Raw genomic sequence first — 22,892 nt, 5'->3', positions numbered from 1 at the left:
AAGAAACAATCCAGGATCGTCCAGTCTGAACCGCATACTCGACCGCTCGTGCCAGATTCACAGCACCCCCGATAAGCCAGCCAATCACACTAACAGAGATTGCTGGGTGTTCAAACAGGCCGGCAAGATAAATGCCGAGAACAAGGACAAGGGGCTGCACAGCGATGATGACGAGGAGCCCCAGCGTCCGAACACTGGAGGACAGAAGAAATTTCCTCCCCAGGTAAAAACAGTGAACATGATCTATGCGACTCACATCCCCAAACGGGAGCGAAAGCGTGCACTTAGGGACGTCTATGCGATGGAGCCCGTCGCCCCAAAATTCAACCCGTGGTCATCCTACCCGATCACCTATGATAGTAGGGACCACCCCACCAGCATCCGTCATGGCGGCTCAGCCGCATTGGTCCTTGACCCAATCATCGACGGATTCCACCTCACCGAGTCCTCATGGACGGTGGCAGCAGCCTGAACCTGCTTTATCAGGACACAGTGCGCAAAATGGGCATCGATTCGTCACGGATCAAACCCACCAAAACCACCTTCAAAGGTGTAATTCCAGGGGTAGAGGCCCGTTGCACGGGCTCAATAACACTGGAAGTGGTCTTCGGATCTCCGGATAACTTCCGAAGCGAGGAGTTAATCTTCGATATCGTCCCTTTTGGTAGTGGCTACCATGCACTACTTGGACGAACCGCGTTCGCTCGATTCAATGCGGTACCACACTATGCATACCTCAAGCTCAAAATGCCAGGACCTCGCAGGGTCATAACAGTCAATGGAAATACAGACCGCTCCCTCCATACGGAAGAGCACACTGCGGCCCTCGCGGCAGAAGTACAATGCAGCCTCCTCCGACAAACGGCCAATTCGGCAACTACAACCAAGAACAATGTCAAGCGAGTCCGGAGTACCCCGCAACAGGACCGTCAGGCATGCCAGGAGCTCGATTAGCAATCCGGCCTCCACCCTAGCCCCATTCAGGCGGCGTTCGTGCCACGCGTACATAAATACTTGCTCAAAATACCATGGGCATAGGTGGAGGCAAGACAACAATGCGGCCAGAGTGCGGTTCGGCCGCCATGAGGCGCACATACCATTTTTTTTCTTTTTTTAGGACCCCACTTTTGGGCAGCCCCTTCAGAGAGATCGGATAACCGGACTCATTATAGAGGGAACACCAAGGAGGCAAGAGGCTTTGCACACAAGGGAATACTCAGGTGGTCTTCTTCAATGATCATTATACCTGTTCTTACATACCCGCATGTAGCCTGCCCTTGGATAGGACATGTCAAATAGTCATATCTCTTTCTGCTTAATGCACTAATTGTACACCTACGCCTTGCCGTATTGTCCAAATAAATTGGAAGTAGTACACAACGTCAGCTTCTTATTACTATCTTCATATTTTCCGTTGAATATTTATTCAATATCGCATCCGTACATTTTGGTACGCTCAATTTGCCAGGGGCTTCTTATTGAGCCCCATAATATGGCAAGAAAAGTCTGAACACTTTCGATAGTGCGGCACCCCGAACTTATAGCATTATATGCATCAGCTCTGAATCATGTCTTGGGTCAATAGTTGGGTTAGCCCGGCTCCCTTGTTTTGGTACCTTACGTTCCGTTATATCGGCTAAGGTAGCGTAGGGAGAACTACTGCGATTGTGTCTCGGTTCTTCCGGACGAGCACCTTAGTAGAGAAAGCCGAAAACTGACCATCATGATGCGGCAAGAGCTGGTCGCTGTTCGCGAGGTACTAAATCCCTAAAGATTTTTTCCGCTTAAGGCGAGGAATCAGACTTGCCCGATTTAGGCGTGTATAACGCCCCAGTTCGGCCTTCCGAATACTAGGGGCTTCACCGAAATTTAAAATTATAGACTTCTATGGCCAAGTGAGAGTTATAAAGCCGAATAATCTGATTGCCTTGTTTGCTGTGCTAAACACCTCCTTAAAGGACCAAGAACTTGGAAAAAGAGTGTTTGGGTTTTCCACGAACACCCCAGTACTAGTTACAAGGGGGCGGAAGCCGACGACTAGCCTACTTTCGAATTTTGATAAACGGCCGCAGAGAAGGTAATATTTTAAATCAAACAAAGCGTTATATAGCGCAATAAAACTCGTCCGCATATTACACAAACGACATGAGTACATTTACTCGAAAATTATGTTCTTAGGACATGCATTTGCCACAAGCCGAGCGCCTTTCATAACGCCATCATAATATTTTTTCGGGGTAGTGATGCTCCTTGCCTTTCGGGGGTCCGTCCTTCACAAGCTTCTCAGCATCCAGTTTGGCCCAATGCATCTTTGCGCAGGCAAAGGCCCGTCGGGCACCCTCAATACATACGGACTGCTTGATAACTTCTAGCCGTGGACAGACATGCACCATCCGCTTGACTAGGCCAAAGTAGCTATCGGGCAGGGGCTCGCCAGGCCATATCCGGACTATGAGGTCCTTCATGGCCTGTTCGGCCGCATTGTGGAGTTCGACCAGCTACTTCAGTTGGTCACTTAGAGGCATCGGGTGTTCGGCCCCAGTATATTGGGACCAGAACAGCTTCTCTGTGGAGCTCCCCTCTTCAGCGCGATAGAACTCCGCGGCATCCGAAATGCTGCGTGGCAGATCTGCGAATGCCCCTGGAGAGCTCCGGATTCCTGTAAGTAAAAGAAATGACTCCTCCCCATGCTTGCTTTGCATAATGAATGCCTTACCCTTCGCTATCTTCTTGGCCGCCTGGATTTCCTGGAGGGCCTTTTGGGCTTTGGCCTTGGTGTCGTCCGTGCTCTGGAGGGCCTTCGCAAGCTCAGACGCTTGCGTCTTGAAGTCATGCTCCAAGGAGTCGAACTTCTTGCCAACCTCTTGGAGCTCTTGTTGTACCTCTCCCACCCGAGCATCTTGCTTCTCGCACTCGGTGCGCCCCGAATCCGCCTTGGCTTCGGCTGCGGACAGTGCTTCCTTCAGGGCCGCCACTTCGGTCGCGGTCCCTATCAAAAGCCATGATGCTTTTTGTTAGCATCACCAACTTCTTATCCTCTATACGACATATGGACGGGGTTTCACTTACCTTTGTTCTCCTCGAGCTGCTTCTTCACGAGGCCGAGCTCTTCTTTGGCCTGCCCCAGTTCGGCTTGAGTCCGGCAACCTCAGCCGTGCGCGCAGCGGCGGTCAGCAGTAGTGCCTGTTTGTTCATATAGACAAGTACTATTAGCTTCCTGTGGTTTTTTTGTTGACCCTTCGTTTGGCTTTTCTTTCCGAACACCAACCAGAGTATCAGGGGCTACTGTCTATCGGGTGATATTTCCTCACACTTTTTTACCGCAAAGACTGTTAGCGGGCTGGTGCAGGCATCGGTCAATCTGCTCTTGGTGAAATGAACCTTCTCAATCACCATACTCATAAGCGTACGGTGTTCATCATTGATGGAAGCGCCTCGAAGCACTTCCAAAAAATTATCTGATGCCTCCGGCTAGGCGGAGGTCATCGGCACAGCCGGCTCGCCCTCTTTCACGAGGGACTGCTTACTGGAATCCGGAACCTTTGTAGGCTCCGGCAAAGTAATCGGCTGGGAGCCAGACTTGCTGTCGCTCCCGTCAGCATAATCCATGGGGGTCTCACCCCCCATGTGTCCGGCGCCCGAGATTTTGCCTTGGGGCGTCTCCGGAACCATCGCCTCCTGCTCTGGCATCCTCCGGGACAACACCTCGATGTCATCCGCAGGTCGTGGGGAGGTGGCCATCGGGAGTGAATTCATCTCCGACTCGTCCAGAGACTCCTCCGAAGAGGACACCTCGAGATTGGACCCGACCGGACTGCATATACGTGTTCGACATCATTACAAACCATGAGGTCAAAGTCGCACGGAAAATATTATGGAATGCGGATACTTACGACCTTGCCTGGGGTTTGCCCCTAGGCAGCCACTCCTCGTTGCTGTAAGCGGCGGTAGTGGATTGATCTGGAAGGGACGCCTTTCCCTTCTTCGGCGTCCCAGCCTCCCTCGATGGGGTGGCCTTCCTTTTCTTCTCCTCCCTAGCACGGGGAGGGGGCATTCCTTCATGTTTTCCCCCGTCTTCGGGGGGGGGGGGGGGGGAATCTTCCTCGTCATCTTCGGATGACGATTCTATCACGGCCTTGCGCCAGAGACCTTTTCTGGTCCCCGGCTCCCCGCGGCCACCTTCTTGGACCCTTCGGCCCCCTCGGTTGAGGCGGCCTTCCTCTTTCTCTCCTCCCCTTCGTGGGAGGAGTGCGCCTCGTCATCTTCTGGCGAGGCGTCTGGTGCAGCCTCGCACCGGAGACCCTTCCAGGTCCCCACGGCCTTCTTTTCGGCCTTTTTCTCCGGCACCTTGTAAGGCGCCGGAACCAGCATCTCCGCCAGGAGTGCGTCTACTGGGTCATCAGGCAATGGAGCCGGACAGTCAGTCTGCTTCACCGTTTCCACCCAATCCTGTTCGGTCAGCATGGTGACTTAAAAATCCTCCCACGAATGTACTAGGAAGGGAACATCTTGTAGTAATTAGAGGACTTACCGGACTGGCAAGGCGCTTTGCGCTGAGCCCATGGTCCTCGGAAAGGCGAGGAGGAACTTCGTCGGTCTTGAACAGCACCTTCTAGATTTCTTTGTGCGTTGTGTCGAAGAGCTCTAGCAGCACCTGGTGTTCGGCCGGGTCAAACTACCACATATCAAATGCCCGTCTTTGACACGGGAGAATCCGGCGAATGAGCATGACCTGGACCATGTTGACAAGCTTGATCTTCTTGGCCTTCATACTCTTGATGTAGGTCTCGAGTCCAGTCAGCTCCGTGGGTTTGCCCCAGGCCAGGCCCTTCTTTTCCCAAGAAGTGAGCCGCATGGGGATTCCGGATCTGAATTTGGGGGTCGCCACCCAGTTGGCGTCGCGCGGCTCAGTGATGTAGAACCACCCTGATTGCCATCCTTTTATGGTCTCCATGAAGGAGCCGTCGAGCCATGTGACGTTGGGCATCTTGCCCACCATGGCGCCTCCGCACTCCGCCTGTTGGCCGCTCACGATCTTCGGCTTCACGCAGAAGATTTTCAACCATAGGCCGAAGTGAGGCTTGATGCGGAGGAAGGCCTCGCACACGACGATGAACGCCGAGATGTTGAGGACGAAATTCGGGGCCAGATCGTGAAAATCTAGCCCGTAGTAGTACATGAGCCCGCGGACAAACGGGTGGAGTGGAAATCCTAGTCCGCGGATGAAATGAGGGAGAAATACTACTCTCTCCCGAGACTTCGGAGTGGGGGTGATCTGTCCCTCTGCCGGAAGCCTATGCGCGATGCTCTCGGCCAGGTATCCGGCCTCCCGAAGCTTGGTGATGTTCTCCTCTGTGACAGAGGAGGCCATCCACTTGCCTCCCGCTCCGGACATGTTGCGGTCCTACGGAGAAGGTGAGAACTTGGGCGCTGGAGCTCGAGGGTGCGAGAACGGATGAGCAAAGGAGGAAGAAGGCGTGCGTGAAAATGGGAGATCTCTGTCCCTTTATAAAGGCCATGTAGAATGTGCGCCTCCCCACTTGCCTCTCGAAATCTCTTATTTTTTCAAGCGCCTCGATTGATGGTGCTGGTTGGGTTACCCATACCCGTATTGATGGAGATCCCGCGATAAGGGGACACGATCTCTGCTTTGACAAGACGTGCCAAAGAAACCGCCTCGCAATGTGTGCAGAAGCAGGTTGTAGAAAACGGTTTGAATAATTACCGAGCCATGGCGTGATGTCACACTACGAAGAGTTGTCAGCAGATCGGATTCATGGATTATTATTCTCTCTACGGTGGTATATGGAATTTATCTTGCAGAGCCGGACACGGTCCTTGTGTTCGGAACATATCTTTAAGTATTCAGAGATGGAACCCGCCTCACAATGCCGAAGACAATCTACACGTCAGACTCATCGTCATTGAAGCCTGGTTCACGGGCTACTGGGGGAGTCCTTGATAAGGGGGTATCCGGACAGCCGGACTATATACTTTGGCCGGACTGTTGGACTATGAAGATACAAGATAGAAGACTTCGTCCCGTGTCCGGATGGGACTCTCCTTGGCGTGGACGACAAGCTTGGCGATTCGGATATAGATCTCCTTCTCTGTAAACCGACCCTATGTAACCCTAGCCCCCTCCGATGTCTATATAAACCGGGAGGGTTTAGTCCGTAGGACACAACAACAATCATACCATAGGCTAGCTTCTATGGTTTAGCCTCTCTGATCTCGTGGTAGATCAACTCTTGTAATACTCATATCATCAAGATCAATCAAGCAGGAAGTAGGGTATTACCTCCATAGAGAGGGCCCAAACCTGGGTAAACATCGTGTCCCCAGCCTCATGTTACCATTAGCCTTAGACGCACAGTTTGGGACCCCCTACCCAAGATCCGCCGGTTTTGACACCGACAATCACCGCATCCGTCGAAGCCCGACATTACATCACCATCGAAGCAGCCGGCCTGCTATTGCAGCATCGACGCGCCCGACAAAGCACACCAAGACCGTTTGAAGCACGTCGGTCGTCGTGGCCGTCAAACTATGTCGCCGCAACATCATTGAAGTAGTCGAGCCATCCTTAGAACAACACTGCTCGCGGTCATCTCGGCTTGCATCGCCTGTGGACACGTAAGCAACAGCCACTCGTCTTTGTCAGAGCTCATGTCGCCGCAGCAACGGCTGTCGTCCGACTTCCAAAGATGCACCTTGCTACCGTACACTTGCTAGAAGAGCCCACGAAAACCACTTTTGGTACCATGCCATTGCCACTACAAGTCGGCGACGTGTATGGCTGCAAGTTTCCACGCCTCAATGCAAGAAGTTGCCATCTGGCGGAATTTCGGCCACCGTTGTCTGGCTTTGCAGGCGGGGCATAACTGCTTCAAGGCCCTCTGTTACTGCTACAAGCACTCGGTGCACAACACGCTGTTGCAGGGACAGTGCTTCCAACCACTGATGACGCAGGTGGACGGTGGTGTTGCATTGCAACATGGGAGGCCACAAACGGTTGCTTATGTGGTGGCTAGTTGAGCGGGGATGCGCGACGTGATGAACTTGGCGAGCCGCTAACGGTGGTCAGATGGTGTTGTTAGGATGATGCTGTGAGGACGGGTATGCAAACACGTGCATGCAACTGTGAGGTTTGAAAAGAGAAGACGATTTGGGATTTCCATCAAAATATCTAACGGCCCCGGGCAGGCCAATCGGGTGGCTGGCGAGGCGGTTGATCCCACACGGGGATCAGCCGACTTACGCCTAGCAGTGGCCTAAATAAAGAGTTTCATTCCGTACTTACACAATTTAAAATGATTGTTATGGAGAGAATAAGAAAACCACTCCACTATATATTAGTAGTATACACGAGTACATATGGACGCAGCTTCATTGACTTAGTGCACCTGCCTTTGCGTTTATGACAGGTGGGCCCAAAATGTGGCTGGCCCACCTGTCATACAGTCAAAAGCAGGTGCAGTTAAGGCACCGGAGCTCAGTCCATACTACAGTATATATGTAGTACTATATAAGCTGGAGCCTCAGTGCTTGTTCACTAGGGTTTGCACTCTCCACACTCTCGCCGCACTACATATATATACACGCTGGAGGCTAAACGTTCCTTTGCTATGGTTTACTATATTCACAGTCTCTCACCCTCTTCACCAGATCTAAACAAGACTTCGTTGGCCTCTTGTCTCTCTCTCCCCCCTCACAGCTGGTGAAGGAGGCGTTCGGATCCCGTCGCACCGGGAAGGGGAGGAGGTGCAGCATTCACTCTATCGCCCTCGGCGAGGGAGGCAATCCACTGCCGGTTGCGTTGTTCTCTTTCACCCAGCGCCTGTGCAGGAGGGCCATCGACCCCTTCTTCCTCGCTGTCGTACGTAGTGTGGGCAGATCCGGCCTCGCGCCGCATGCCTTGCCACATCCCGACAACCCTAAGGTATAAGTTTCTTTGAAACCGTCATTGCTCTAGCTGCATACGGATCTTTTTTGACTCTGTAGTTGAATCTAGGTCTTGGTTCAAAAAGGAAAGAAGGGTGTGGTGGGGTGGAGCATGAATCTAGGACGTTGTTCAATGAGGAAAGGAGGGAGGGAAAGTAGCATAGACTGGCTATCCAGCCGCTTTGTTGGTCGAAAAGGGAAAAAGGGAGTAACACATTACACACATCTGTAAGGAACCAATCTCTTTGTTGAAAAGGGAAAGAAACTGGGGGGTTGGGTAGTGTCGAGACCGGTTTTCCGGGTATTAATTCCCAGAAAATAGCCCTTGTGCTCATCAGCCCCAGGATTACTGTTAGCTGATGAGGCACCAACTTGATACAGAAATTCCAAGCAAAACACAAAATATGTAGTACAAGACCATTCTGGTCTGTGAGTACAACAAATGGTTTCTAGCGGTTGATGGCGGAAGCGGGTTGTGAATCATCAGTGTCTATGGGACTCCACTTCCCACAGGAACAGCTGACCAGGTTAACTCCTATCTTCGCGAGGCTGCTATCACCATTGCGTGGGTTCCGGGGCTGTCATCACGGTCGCTCCTCTCCGCGCAACAAATCTGGCCAAGACAATAGCCAGGGACAAGCCAGTGAGTACTTTGAATGTACTCGCAAACATTATGAACACGGGTATAATATAACAACGATGTTCCGAAATATTTATGCTCATGACGTCCGTCACAAAAGGTAAATAAATCCCTGATGCATGTAAGCAGGTTATTTATGAAAATGCAATGACATATTAATAATAAAAGGCACCGATCGGGTGTCTGAAGCGACGCCTCGAAAGGTCAGTAAATAAAGAGGAATACCTCAGTCGGGTGTCTGAGCGACACCACATAAAGGGCTTATAAAAGAAATGCCACAGTCGGGCGTCTCAGCGACACCACATAAAGGGCTTATAAAAGAAATGCCACAGTCGGGCGTCTCAGCGACACCACATAAAGGGCTTATAAAAGAAATGCCACAGTCGGGCGTCCCAGCGACACCACATAAAGGGCTTATAAAAGAAATAACAAGCATGCCGCAGTCGGGCATCTGAGCGACACCACATAAAGGGCTTATAAATAGTCATAGTGAATACCCAGGAGGTAAAACCATCCCAGGGATACTCGGTATTTCAATTAATATAAAGGTGTTAGTCCATAATAAAAATAATAATCATCATAAGTCTCAAGTCACGATCCATGTTCTGGTTTAACAGTTTTTCTCCTCCGAAGACCGACACTAAGACCAACACTTGACCCATCCCAGACTGTAATCCTTAACCATGGACACGGCTATTCGAATAGGTTTAGTCTCTGCAGAGGGTGTACTCTTTACCCACGAGTAACGGATTCCTTTAGTCCATCGGGACTAATTCCGTCTACAGTCTTTTTGTTGAAAACACACCTAACTTGCACACACCAGCTTAACTCACACGTGTCTGGAATCACCCACGACACCTGTCAAGCAAACTCTAAGTGGGGAGGCTACAACCTCGCGTAGCATGGGATCAAATTTATATTGCACGCTCTAAGGGGTGGCCTCCCCTCTCGGTCTCAACCGGAAACACCCATGCCCCCGGACCAGGTGGCCTGCCTACCAGCTACAACTGGTATCTTCCACCCTGGCCTCTCTGTACGGTGTGTGCTAGAAAAAGGTTGACAACTTACTGAACCGTACTCTACTTGTTGTAGAGACGAGTGGTAGTACGAAACAAGTATGGGGGTTACTGGAACAAGACTCGATCTAGGGTCGACTCAGGAGGTTTAAGTATTCCCTGCATGATTAGCATAACGAATATATTTCATCCAGCAGACAGAGTCACCACTCATCATACCCCTCATGCCATGCCAGACACACTCGTCTCGACGAGGAACTAGGGACAAGCTCGGGTCTACCCAAGACAGAGACTTTCCTGTTTTCCTTCCGGTAGGCACGAAAGGCATACGAGGATGATCACTATCACAAGCATGTCCATTTCCAACAGCAAGGAAATTTTCAATAAGCATTCATGCAAATGATCACATCACCACCTAAAATAACGAGTTCTACGTATTGAGGTGGTGTCATGATCGTGTCAAACAATGCATGCAAAATATTATGCCAGGGTTCAGAATGCTTGCATTCAATGTATGGAAAGGCAGGGTGCACTCCAAAAAATTTGAAAGCTTTCTCCTCTCTCCAAAATCCTATTTAAAAATATTTTTGAATCAATATATAGTTTCAAAAACAGTACCAAAAAGTTGTCTGAATTTTTTTGAAATAAATCTTAAAATAAACTAGACAATATTTGAGAGAGGTAGGAAAAGAATCAACTCATGTGGAGTTGTAATTAAAAAGTTATAGCCAGTCAAAGTCCTGGTCAAAATCTATTTTTTTTAATAAAACAGAAAAAGAAAAGAAAACGTTTCAAAAATGTACACGTCGAAGGCGCATCCTGGAAATGCGCTTCCACTTACTCCTGCGTGGACCGCCGCTGGGTCACTGACACTGGGCCCGCCTGGCCCACTGGTCAGGTTTGACCAGTCTATCTCTCCCTCCTCTTCCTCTGCCCGAATGGAGGCGAGGCAACGGCGATCAACGCCGGCGAACGGCGGCTCCCCGCGGGCTCCAGAGGGTCGGGATGGATCCGCAAGACCGAGGCGGTTCTTCCGGTGGTCGAGGGAGTGATGGGGATGGAAGGAGTCGTCGGCGACGAGCTTCGCGGCGGCCGGCGGTGTCGGGACTAAAGTGGTTTTGGGGCTGTGGTGGTTCCCGATCAAAATTGAGCAGGGGAAAGGGTTCACGGGAGGAAGAGAGAGCTTCTGGTGGAGAGAGTGGAGAGGGAGAGGTCCTGGTGGCGCCGGAATGGCTGGGGCAGTGGCGGCGGCAGGAGTTGCCGGAGAGGAAGAAGACGACTCTCTTTCTTCGATTGACGGCTAAGGTGGCACGAGCGGAATGGTGTGAGGCTGCCTGCGTGCGGGGTTGAGCTCGGGGGCCTCCTTTTATAGCACATCCGACTCGGTTCGCGGCGGCCGTGGATAAGCTTGCCGGCGACCGCTGTTCTGTAGATAGGGCGACGTGGCGGCGACGCGCGCTAGAGGACGAGGCTGCGGATGAGCTTGAGCCGCTCCAGGGGGAAGCTGGCGAGCGCTGGTGGCTCGGCGGTGCCGATCGTGGCAGGGTGCACTGCCGGGCGGCCGTGGCGGCTAGCTCTTGGCCTGTCGGAGGCGTGGCGAGGGCTGGTTGGCGTGTTCTGGAGAGAGGGAGAGTGTGTGGCGTGGCTCTGCAGTGAGTGGCAAAACCAGGGGCGCGACGCGGCGGTTTCGGATGTGTGGCTGCAGTTGGCGCGCTCTGGGCGTGCCCAGTGCACGCCCACCAACTGCATGGTGAAATGCCATGGCACTCCAGAGCGCTCAGGCGAGGTTGGTAAGCAACAGGATGAGGTTAGTGATAGAGGGAAGATCAAGGGACAAGGTGGTTTGGTCGGGGGCTCAAGTTCACAATGTAAACTTGAAATCATGCCAAATCTGGCTATGCACTCAGGGTGTTTGACAAAATGCCACAGGTACCTAGGCATTTCTTGGAGTGGTTAAATCTTCCAGATCCTAGTCTCTTTAGATGAACAAGAGGGTGGTGAGGTTAGTTTGTGAAAAGCACAAACTTGCTAGTGCAAGTTTTGCAGAACTTCAAATCTGGACAGGAGGTAAATGGCATCATCTCATGGACCAAAAGTATTCCACTAGTTTCATGCTCCTAGACTTAGGGGTTTTGTAGGGTGGTCTACAAGCTGGGGAAAGAATCAAGGGCCAAAGAGCAAGCAAGAATATGGATGCTGTACAAACCATCATGTTCGACCAGAATGAAGATGAGGTTGATTCACTCAAAAATTTCAAAGAACCTCACTAGGTTTTTGCATAAAGTGGAATCATATGCTGCTACTAACATCCCATAATTTTGGTGGAAGCTAGAAAGAAATATTTAAATGAGTTGTAGTGCAAAATTGCCCACTGGACCAGAGAAGAGAATTGGGTGTAGAGCTCAAAATATTTCATGAACAAAAGTTATTTTTGCATAAAAGTGATTTAAAAACATCACCTGACATCTCCAAATTTTGGTTGGAATTTTAAGTGAATTTATCAAATGGTTGTAGTTCAAATATGGCCATATAACCTTGGAAAACAATTTTTTCAAGAAAATAAAGATCAATCAAATTAATTATGTAATTAGTTTTACTAATAAAAGAAAAGTTTTTCTTGAGAGGCTAAACAAGCCCAATAACATATTTGAAAGGTTTTCTTCTTGGGGAAAACTCCATAATAACAAGAGAGAGAGAAAAATGGTCCAAAAATCAAAAGGGAGCCTAGAAAATAAAAAATTTAATTTCCTGGCAAAATTTTAATTAACAAAACAAGGTCAAAATTTTTGGGGTGTCACAGGTAGTTTTTGGAGGACTAGATTTGCTGCCCTCACATAGGAAAAAGGTTCAAAGAGAACAAATATGGGACCAACACAGATATGCTGCTTGGCTACATATTGTGCATCACCCATTTATACATGTGGACGCACATGGGTTGGCATGTCCCATACAAATATTATGTTGTTGTTAATCTAAGAATGCCGCTGGAAAATTGAAGCAATGCCACTGTTAAAAGTAAATTACATTTTTTAACAAATGTTTTTTTAAGAGAATGTCTCTATTAATATGAATCAATGCAACCGTTTTAGAAATGCTACTATCCTACTTTGTTTTCCATCAAGATAAGTTAGATGCCTCTTTTTGTCGTCGTTTGTTTCATCCTCCTTTATCGGCCAGTAATTGTTTCCTTTTTCCTTTGTTAAAACGGGGATATCTATTCAACTTGTTGCTATTGCGACATTTTGCTTCGCTATGCGAAACACTTATGTTTTAAGAGTGTTTTGTGCAGTTCAACTTGAATGTCACACCGGCTACTTTGCTTAATTTTGGTGGAACTGCACAAAAGGAGATCAAGATTTGTTTCAAGTCTTCCTCGTGAGTTTTTTCAAATCTTGGTCTCATCCACATGATGGTGCAGTGGGCTTTGAGATGTTGTGCTACTTGTATTGGTACTGTTTTGGATAAATGATGAATTGAAGCTATTGAACTCCTGTCTTTTACCATTAAGTGAGCAAAAATTGTTCCAACCCAGACATCATGCTTTTTGCTTTCTTACACAAAACTCTGCATCACCCCCTTTATAAGTAGATGGAAGCATGGTGTTGTTGCGCCCACTCTCTCCTGGAACTATTTATACTTTTTGTTAATCTAAGGCCGCTGGTAAAATTAAGAAATGCCACTCTCAGAATTAACTACTGAATCTTAGTTTGAAACTGCGACACTTGTTAGGGATCGACGAGAGTACCATTTCTGTTAGGGATCGACCGGAGTACATGTTTAACAAATGTATTGTTGAAATAATGTCTCTGTTAATATATCAGTTACAGTGTTTTACAAGTGGTACTATCCTGCTTTGTAGTTCTTTCTACATGTTCAACCAAGGTATTGTTAAGATAAGGTCTGTTAATATGAATCAGTCGCATTGTTTTAGGAATGGTACTTTTCTGCTTTGTCATTTTTATTGATGTTGAAACAAGGCATTGTTAAGATAATGTCTCCGTTAATATGAATGAATCACACTATTTGAGAATTGCTACTCTCCTGCTTTGTTTCCCATTAAGATAAGGTAGTTGTTTTTTCTTCTGGGAGTATAAGACATCAATAATTATTTCTCAGTAATTTTTCCCTTATACCTATTGTTGCATACAGGGATATCAAGGGGTTGTTTGGTTCTTGCCTATGTGAGCCTTGCCAATCAATTTCATTTCGACTTTGATTTTAGTTGAACTGCACAAAAGGAGCCAATGTGTTTAAGGCAAACTGTTGCATTATTGGGCCCAGTTGGTCTTTCAACTTTGCAGAAAGAAGCAGTCACTGTTTGTGCTACATTACACAAGGAATGATGGAGAATCTTTACAGAGTATTAGTAGACGCTGGTGACATGACTAGTCTACTAAGAGCATTGGCAACTCAACAACACTTGTAGTGCAAAATTCACTCCAAAATTAAAGGTATGACCAAGTCAGATGCCGACGCAGCTGTAACAAACAAAGTCGGTATCGGCCTTCATCCACATGTTCAAGGGAAAGAACTCTGTCAAGCAGAATACTACCTTTAAGAAGGGTAAGAAGAAAGGTAAAAAGAGAGATGACTACTTTACTTGTGGTTCAGAGGAACACTAGGCAAACAAGTGCCTAAACAAGTACAAGAAGACATGACAGGACTCCAAGTCTATCAATGTCACTCTAAGCAACAATGATGGGGCATCTGGGTATGGTAATCTGTTTAACATAGTTTCAGTTTGTTGGTCCACCAATTGGTGGGTTGACACTGGGGCCAATACTCATATGTGTGTTGATGTGTCTTTGTTTTCTTGCAGCATATAAATACGAAATCCACATGGATGCTCAACTTGATTTTAGTGGAACTACACAACATGTTGAGATGGTTAGTGTTGGGGAACATTGCAGAAAATTAAAAAATTTCCTATGGTTTCACCAAGATCCATCTATGAGTTCATCTAGCAACGAGTCATGGGAGAGCGATTGCATCTACATACCACTTGTAGATCGCATGCGGAAGCGTTCAATAGAACGGGGATGATGGAGTCGTACTCGTCGTGATTCAGATCACCGATGACCTAGTGCCGAACGGACAGCACCTCCGCGTTCAACACACGTACAGAGCGGATGACGTCTCCTCCTTCTTGATCCAGCAAGGGGGAAGGATAGGTTGATGATGATCCAGCAGCATGATGGCATGGTGGTGGATGCAGCAGAACTCCGTCAGGGCTTCGCTAAGCGACTACGGGAGGAGGAGGAGGTGTAGCAGGAAGGGGAGGCGCCAAGGGCTTCAGGGTGCGGCCACCCCTCCCTCCCCTCCCTTTATATAGGTGCAATAGAGGGGGGGAGGGCGCAGCCTTGCCCCTTCCTCCAAGGAAGGGGTGCGGCCAAGAGGGGGGGAGGAGTCCATCCTCCCCAAGGCACCTCAGAGGTGCCTTCCCCTCTTAGGACTCTCCCCTCCCCAAGTCTCCTTGGCGCATGGGCCTCTTGGGGCTGGTGCCCTTGGCCCATATAGGCCAAGGCGCACCCCCCACAGCCCATGTGGCCCCCCTGGGGCAGGTGGACCCCCCCGGTGGACCCCCGGACCCCTTTCGGCACTCCCGGTACAATACCGATAAAGTGTGAAACTTTTCCGGAGACCAAAATAAGACTTCCTATATATAAATCTTTACCTCCGGACCATTCCGGAACTCCTCGTGACGTCCGGGATCTCATCCGGGACTCCGAACAACATTCGGTTTGCTGCATACTCATATTCATACAACCCTAGCATCACCGAACCTTAAGTGTGTAGACCCTACGGGTTCGGAAGACATGCAGACATGACCGAGACGTTCTTCGGTCAATAACCAACAGCGGGATCTGGATACCCATGTTGGCTCCCACATGTTCCACGATGATCTCATCGGATGAACCACGATGTCAAGGACTCAATCGATCCCGTATACAATTCCCTTTGTCTAGCGGTATTGTACTTGCCCGAGATTCGATCATCGGTATACCGATACCTTGTTCAATCTCGTTACCGGCAAGTCTCTTTACTCGTTCCGTAACACATCATCCCGTGATCAACCCCTTGGTCACATTGTGCACATTATGATGATGTCCTACCGAGTGGGCCCAGAGATACCTCTTCGTTTACACAGAGTGACAAATCCCAGTCTCGATTCGTGCCAACCCAACAGACACTTTCGGAGATACCTGTAATGCACCTTTATAGCCACCCAGTTACGTTGTGACGTTTGGTACACCCAAAGCATTCCTACGGTATCCGGGAGTTGCACAATCTCATGGTCTAAGGAAAAGATACTTGACATTAGAAAAGCTTTAGCATACGAACTACACGATCTTTGTGCTAGGCTTAGGATTGGGTCTTGTCCATCACATCATTCTGCCAATGATGTGATCCCGTTATCAACGACATCCAATGTCCATGGTTAGGAAACCATGACCATCTATTGATAAACGAGCTAGTTAACTAGAGGCTTACTAGGGACATGGTGTTGTCTATGTACCCACACATGTATCTGAGTTTCCTATCAATACAATTATAGCATGGATAATAAACGATTATCTCGAACAAGGAAATATAATAATAACTAATTTATTATTGCCTCTAGGGCATATTTCCAACAGTTAGTGTCCTCCATAATACTTCATCATGCACAATACATCGAATGGTTCTCTAATCATTCGTCAACACCTTGAGCCACCAGACTATCAGCTGACAAAGTGATGAAAAACCCTGCCCGTTCCACAATCATAGGCATTACATATTTTGAATGGGAAAAGCTTGTCAAAGTTTAATCATTGATGTTAGCAAGAAGATATTAGTTTAATATATTGGAATTGGAAAACCTTGTCAAATTTTGCTCATTGATGTTAGCCAGAAGACATGCATTTGATTTTTTTAGTGGGACACCCTTTGTTATGAGCAGCGTCGATCGTTTTTTCCTATTCTTGTGTTCAGTTTAGAAGTAAATAGTTACTCTGCTGAGATGCATAGTCACATGAATGCTGACTTGTGTAAGGTATTTTAAGAGTTTGTTCTGAATATTATCTATGTAATGCCAGGCCTTGTGTGTTTGATTGCAAAGTTGAGCTTGGAATGTTGTGGCATGAGGCATCACGAGTTGTTCACCGTGCCTCCTGAGAATAATGCTTCATATTGTTTTGCATTGATATAATGCCAGTGACTTGCATGTTAAGAAGATCAAGCTCTTCTGTTGTTTCTGTGCTTAAGAAATTCATCGCTTTATGTTTCATTCATAGCCTATACGACAAGTCGGGTAGGTTAGAGGTGAAACCATATGATCTTCCGACCAGCTCATCATCTTAGGCCGTGATTGGATCGTCGTTTTCCAACCAAAACCGCTTGTAAATAAAAGCAGGTGGTCTCGGGCGAAGCGCTTGGTTGGTCGATTTCGACTAGTAAAATATACACTGGTCTCTCAAATTACACGCGTAACTTGTCGGTTTTACTTACAGACCTTGGGCCCTCAGTTTCATTACGCCTGTATTTTACGCGTTGTTTTCGGTGACGAGTAAATTACACTTGTATCTTAATACAGGTGTGAAATAAACCAGAGCTCCCAAGCGCGGCCTTACCGTTTCATGCTGTCTTAGTCTCTTGAAGGTGCACATAGGTGTCTGATGATCCCGACCTCCTGAATGAGCAGCGGGTGTTGTATCAGACCATCCGTAGGGCCCGCGAGGCCTTCTCCTTCGTCCTTGGAGTTGTTGCGCTTGTTGTGGTGCCGAGCATTGTCAACATGGTCAACGAACATGAGGATTCAGGAGATGACTTTATTTTGACTGGATGACAGTAGGTACCCACTAGGGCCACAGCTGTACATACACAAGTGCCTCCTTATTATGTACAACTATATTTTTTTGCTTCCTCCTGGTTTCCTAACATCACGGTCCCACACCATTGTCAATCTATGTAGTCAATAAATGAGAGAATTGCACAAGGAGCTGCCGACAGCTGGGACCAAGCAGCTCGAGCAATATTTGTGTTTTTGAGGTGTGAGCACTACATAATTTTTCTTGAGCGATGTTTTCGTTGTTGTTCAGAGGAGAGCAAGGTATTAACCGGGCGGGCTGTGGCCCTTCTAGCCCATGCCAGATATCCAGCCCAGATATTAAATTTTTTTCAGGCTGAAAAGGGTAGCCCAGCTATACTTTTTTTTGAGGAATACACACACAAGGTCAACATGTTATTCTCCGTCCCGCTGGGCTGCAAATCTTTCCTAGGAGGGATGCATTAGGCTTAGCAGGAAAATGGGCTTTAAGAAATAATAAATGGGATGTAATTATAAAAACTGGGTAGTAACTATAAAAAAATGCACCAAACATGTAATTATTTTATAAAATATTATTTTTGGATTTTGAAAATTGTAATTTCATTAATTGTTCTGTGCGCAATGTTTCGTTGGATTTTTACGTAATACAAATTTATATTGAAATTGTATTTAATCTGACTAGAAATTTCGGGATAAAAATATTTCGAATCCCATCAAAATGTGCAAAATTTTATTGAATTTTGTTTTGAACGGTTGGTTGAAATTATTAATCGTCCTCCTATCTAGAAAATGGGGTGTACTTTTAACAAGCTGCAAATGGGATGTAGTAAATTCCATTAGAATTCAAAAATGGGTTGTACATTCTTACAAATTGCAAATGGGCTATAAGTTCTCTACCACACACTTGTGGCCCTACTAAGTTGATGTGTCCCCCAAAAAAAGTAAGTTGACGCGTATGCAAGGCTTTGTCAACTTATAGTCAACACACGGTTCTAGCAGCAGTGTCCGTTGGATGTCCATCCAACGGATGTCGTCCTTCTACTTCAATCTCGGATATTCTAGCTTCAGCCGCCCAAAAAATGATTCCTCCCCCTGACATCTGGGGTGCACCGTTTCGGAGGCTGGCCTGTGGGCCTACTAAGTTGACGCGTACCAAGGGCTTTGTGAACTTAGTCCATATGAATGATTCTAGCTCCAGTGACCGTACGATGTCCATCCAACGTCCGTCGTGCTTCTTCAACCTCTGGTCTTCTTGCTCCAGCCGCCCAAAGCAGCGCCGGTCGTGCCGCCTGCTCCTGCCTCCAATGGCCAGCTGTGCTGCCGCGGAGGCCTCACCGCCCCCTACTACTCCCACCGGTGGCCAGGCCATCCCTCCACTCACCCACACCCCCTATTATTCTGCGGCGACGGCAGCCTCACACCGAAGCCGAATCCAGTGAACCCTCGTACTCCTCTCCACGTGGGCATCCACTACCGCGTCTTCCTCGGCTCTGCATCGTCCCCTTCCTAGGCCTCACCGTCGTCCACCGCCCTGGTGCTCTCGGTGCGGCGTGGTCAATGTGGTCAAGGAACAACTTCCATCGGAAAAGTACTGTACATGGAGAGGCTGACAACTGGGTCCACGGCCGCAGCAAGGAAGTGCCTCCTTATTACGTGGAAAATAATGATTCCTCCACCTGACAGCAGGGACCCACCGGACGGGCCACTGTATTTCGCGAAAAAAATGTTTCCCCCCTGATTGTTGGGACCCACCAGCTACATCTTCGCACACAAGGAAGTGCGTCCGGGCAAAAAAAATGATTTGCCACCCTGACTGCTGGGACCCACCAGCTACATCTTCACACGCAAGGAAGTGCCTGACAGTTGGGACCCACCTGGTTGAAGCGTATGTAGCATTGTCATTCTAGTCGCAAACGTGTACGTATAAACTAGTCGATGTAGAAGCGCGCACGTGTCGTAGTAGAGGCGCGCACGTGTCGTAGTAGAGGCGCGCACGTAGCATGTACACGTACGTACATCGGCCAGGGTGCAAGAAAGTAAATATGGCCACGTACGTACATATGGGCGGGGTCTCGAACACCTACTCGCGCATACGTACGGCCAGGGCTCGAGTACATGGCTGGGTCGAAACGAAGAAACTGCGTCGTCGTCGTGTTCATGGGGTGCCAACCGGCTGGGTCGGAACGGAATGTGTCATCGTGTTCATCGGGAGCCAACCGGCTTGGACAGAACAGCCGATGGAAACGAGGCCTGGCGTACCGCACAACGGAGGAAACGACCTTGTGTTCGACCGGCCACGGTCACAATGGGATCTTGTTCATCGGGAGGGGTCTGGCGTACTGCAAAATGGAGGAAACCGACTTTTGTTGGACTTCCTACAGTCGAAACGGGGTCCTGTTGATCGGGAGGGGTGTGGCATACTGCAAAATGGAGGAAACGGACTTGTGTTGGAGCACTACGGTTGAAACGGGGGTCCTGTTCATTGGAGGGGTGTGGCGTACCGCAAAACGGGACTCCACGGGATACTGTTCATCTCCACCGTCGACCTCCTCCAGCCTCCACGGGCTACTGTTCATCCATCATCGACCTCCTCCAGCATCCACCTACGACTGTTTATCCACGGGCTCCTATTCATCCAGCCTCCACCGCGCGCTCGTCCACCGGCTACTGTTCAACCAGCCCTCTCCACGGGGTCCTGTTCAACCACCCCTCCATGGGCTACTGTTCATCCAGCCCTCCACCGGCTACTATTCAACCAGCCCTCCACCGGCTACTGTTCAACCTTCCCTCCACGGGGTCCTGTTCATCCAGCCCTCCACGGGGTCCTGTTCATCCATGCCCAACCGGCTCGATCGATCGGGGTCATGTTCATCCAGCGGCAACACCACGGGGTCCTGTTCATCCAACCCCCACCGGGAACTGTTCATCCAAACCCCCCCAACAACGCTCACTGTTCATCCAGAGGCAGCATTGATCGGAGCAGTAGCGAAGTAATCGCTCGATCGGGTTCAGTTAACAGCCATCAATCGATCGCTCGGGTTCAGTAACACGTAGCCTGCAGTGCAATCCCTCGGGTTCAGTAGGCGAACGCCTCGCTCGGGTTCAGTTAGAGCCCAACGCCTCGCACCCATGCGCAAGCGTGTACAAGAGAAACACGCAAACCTCTGTGCATCGCTCGGCCCCGACCACCCACCGTAACCGGGAACACCCTGATATTTTCCTTGCCCTCGCTTCTACCATGGTTTTTTCCGTCATGGACGGCCCAAAGAATGTCATGCAGCTGCTTCTCCGGCCCCAGGACAAAAAACCCATTTTCTGTTAGGATTTTTTGTCATAGAAGTAGGATCCCACCACATCTATGATGATACCGGGTTTTGTCATAATTATCGTCATAGAAGTGTCATAAGCATGACAGGAAAAAAATTGTTCGGCCCAAAATTTCACGGATGTGTCTTTTTTTGTAGTGCATATTGGGCCATTAAAGAGCTCAATTATGACTTCAAACTTCCCGGTGAAGAGGTTATTTGACATTAGCTCACTTGATGAATGGAGAACCCAGGCCTATGAGAACGCCAAACTATTTTAAGAAAAAGTTAAAAGATGGCATGACAAAAGGATACAAAAGCGTGAGTTTAATGTAGGTGATTATGTTTTGCTATACAACTCTCAATTAAGATTTTTTGTAGAAAAACTTCTCTCTAAATGGGAAGGTCCTTACATTATCAAAGAGGTCTATCGTTCTGGTGCCATAAAAATCAACAACTTCGAAGGCACAAATCCTAAGGTGGTAAACGGTCAAAGAATCAAACATTATATCTCAGGTAATCCCATAAATGTTGAAACCAATGTTATTGACACCGTAACCCCGGAGAAGTACATAAGGGACACTTTTCAGAACGTTTCAGACTCTGAAAAGGAATAGGTATGTGGTACGGTAAGTAAACTGACTCCAAAACAGTTCTAATAGCATTTTTTCTCCGTTTTGGAATATTAAAAAAATTAGGAAAATAAGTAGTCCGAAAGGGACACGAGGCATCCACGAGGGTGGAAGGCGCGCCCTACCCCCTGGGCGCGCCCCTGCCTCGTGGACACCTTGTATGTCCTCCGGACTCCATTTTCTTCCACGATACTTCTTTCGGTCGGTAAAATTAAATTATATAATCTACCGAAGGTCTTGACCACTGTACCACGATAAAATCCTTTGCTTTTGTTTCGAGCTATTTTTCTGACAGATCTAGATCACCATGACGTCTTCAAGCGCCCCCAAGGACAAGTTTTTCGAGAAGTTTATCAACCCCTAGCTCGCGGAGGTGCTGCAACGCCCTCAAACCATTGAGATGCATGAGGGGGTGCTGCACATCTGTGATGTTGAGGGACCAAGGAGGACCGGAAGCGTGGAGACAAGACTCGAAGCAATGGAGCAACAAGTTTTCAAGTGCCAAGGGATGGTGGAACGCGGACTCAACACCAACCACATGATGATCGCGGAGTTCACCAACAACCACAAGCTAGATGCCAAGAACATTGGGGAGGCCATCTTCAAGCTTCACGAGAAAATCGAGCACCTCCAAGCCCGATCTATGACCTGCAAAACCAAAACTGTGAGTATGAATATAGATTCAGGAGGATGAGTTTGGCTGCAGATTTGAGGATCCCGAAGACTCGATCATCTTTCTATGATGGTGAGCCTATGCCTTGGAAGATGGACGACAAGCCTACATCATCAACAACTTTATCATCACCACCTCCGAAGAAAGAGACATAAACACATGGGTATGGGCACTCCCCTTGGCAACTGCCAAGCTTGGGGAAGGTGCCCCGGTATCGTATCACCATCACACTTCTGTCTTTACCGTTTTTCTTAGTTCGATCCTTTTGGTTATATCTTAATCTAGTAGAATAAAGTTTTAGTACGATCTAGCCTTGAGTTTTTGTGTTGATCCCTATCTATGTAATCGAGTCCGTGAGCTATATATGTATGATCTATTAGTGTGGAGAAAATAAGCTTTATACGAGCTTGTGATATGGAAGAAATAAAAGCAACGGACTGCATAATAAAGGTCCCTATCACAAGTGGCAATATAAAGTGACGTTCTTTTGCATTAAGATTTTGTGCACCCATCCATAAAAGCACATGACAACCTCTGCTTCCCTCTGCGAAGGGCCTATCTTTTATTTTATTTTTTGTCTTCTACCTTATACAAGAGTCATGGTGATCTTCACCTTTCCTTTTTACACTTTATCCTTTGGCAAGCACTATGTGTTGGAAAGATCCTGATATATATACCCAATTGGATGTAAGTTTTCATAGATTATTATTGTTGACATTACCCTTGAGGTAAAAGGTTGGGAGGCGAAATTGTAAGCCCCTATCTTCCTTTGTGTCCGATTGAAACTTCATACCCATAAGTATCGTGTGAGTGTTAGCAGTTGTGAAAGATTAAATGATAGTTGAGTATGTGGACTTGCTGAAAAGCTCTTATAT

The sequence above is a fragment of the Triticum aestivum genome, chromosome 4B (assembly GCF_018294505.1).
Source record: "Triticum aestivum cultivar Chinese Spring chromosome 4B, IWGSC CS RefSeq v2.1, whole genome shotgun sequence".
In the NCBI taxonomy this organism is placed as follows: domain Eukaryota; kingdom Viridiplantae; phylum Streptophyta; class Magnoliopsida; order Poales; family Poaceae; genus Triticum; species Triticum aestivum.
This window is presented reverse-complemented; position numbering follows the sequence as displayed.